This window comes from Tenrec ecaudatus, chromosome 3, assembly GCF_050624435.1.
Source record: "Tenrec ecaudatus isolate mTenEca1 chromosome 3, mTenEca1.hap1, whole genome shotgun sequence".
Taxonomy (NCBI): Eukaryota; Metazoa; Chordata; class Mammalia; order Afrosoricida; family Tenrecidae; genus Tenrec; species Tenrec ecaudatus.
In genome coordinates, this window is record NC_134532.1 from 183,278,872 (window position 1) to 183,280,449 (window position 1,578).

A 1,578-nucleotide genomic window follows, 5' to 3' on the forward strand; every position below is an offset into this window, starting at 1 on the left:
ATGTGCAGGATGTATTTTCATCCTTACAAGTTGAACATAATTAAAGCATACTGATTAATCACAAAAGAATACGTAATTATATATTGTGAAATATTTATTTCTGACAAATAAATATTTGTCTTGAAGCATGGTGTATCATGGGTATCAGTCTTCACGCTGGATATGCTTATGTGGGTTTATCTGCATGAGGGTGGACCCACCTGGAGATGGATAGGGGAGCGGTGTCTAGTTTCCTAAGACCATCAGAAACATGTGTTTTCCGATGGTCTTTGGCGACCCCTGTGAAAGGGACATTCCAATCCAAAAGGGGTCGCGACTCACAGGTTGAGAACTACTGCTCTAGACCCTTACTTGCATTTGTAGTTTTTTGTTTTTGTTTTTTAAAGTGTTACAGGTCTCATTGTCACCACTGCAATTAATCCACAGTGATGGAAGCAAAACTTGTCATCCTTTCAGCCCCAACTGTCCGTCTCGACACCATGATCAGCTGTGCCCACTTTCACAGACTGAGGCTGCAGTTTGTTTGTTTTTAATCATTGCTCTAATTGCCAACGTGGGGTAGTAGTTCATTGTTAGTTGATTGGCATCTCTCTAAGGGTTAATGATCTTGAGCATTTCCACATGTAGTTGTTGACTCCCTGAATGCCCTCTTGGTTGAGGGGCTGTTCGTGTCCTTTATGCATTTTTAAACGGGATTGCGTCCCTTTTTGTTGTTGAGGTGCCAGCGTTTCCCATACATCTTAGACTTACTCCTTGTCAGATATGTGATTGCTGTGTCCTCCCCAGACTGCAGGTTCTTGTTCTCCTTTCGATGAAGTCTTTTGATGAGCATAAGTTTAACTTTTAGCAAGTCCCATGTATTTAATTCATCTTCTGCTGTTTGTGCAACTTTAGTTATGTTTGATAGTCTATGCTGTATACCAGGATCCTGATATAGATTAAGTTCATTGTGCCAACCTGGCTGATAAACACATGTGGGGTTAATTGAAGGGCGGAGAGATAAATGGCTTGGTGAGCCTCACCTTTCTAGTTCTCTGGTCTCTTGCTTTCTGATGGTCGGACCAGGGGGCAGCTGCCTTAGCCATTCCCTACTTCAGCTGTAAGGCTGACTTCCTGCAAGACATTCCTGAGGAGAAGCCGCATGGACCTACCCCGATGCAGCCCTGGGTGCTGGAGCAGCCACGTGGAGACCCCTGACAGCGCTGAGATGCTTACACATTCACTGACTTGGCTTTCCACCTGCAGTCAGCGGTCATTGCATCTGTTTTGTGAGTAAGAGGAGGATTCTGTGGATTGGTGTTGGACATATGGGTTAATGGGTTAATGTTGGACTTGTGGGCTTGGGCAGCACTGGGTAGGGATGTTTTCTTGATGTGCACTTAACCTTTATATAAACTCTCTCTGACTTATACATGAGTTTCTGTGGATTTGTTTCTCTAAGGTACCCAGACTAACACAGACCCCTAGTGTTGATCCAGTATTTCTACCATGATCTTTATTAGTTTAGGTTTTTCATTTAAGTCTATGATCCATTTTCAGTTTGTTTTAGTGTATGGTGTGAGGTAAGGGTCTGGAATT

General features: G+C 43.2%; 1 non-coding gene across 1 annotated transcript; it reads right to left on the reverse strand.

The window, feature by feature from the left end:
• Nucleotides 1–383: 383 nt before the first annotated feature.
• LOC142444156 (small nucleolar RNA SNORA1) lies at nt 384–514 on the reverse strand. Its single transcript, XR_012783814.1, has one exon. It is a non-coding gene; the product is annotated as a small nucleolar RNA SNORA1 (small nucleolar RNA).
• Nucleotides 515–1,578: the final 1,064 nt, after the last annotated feature.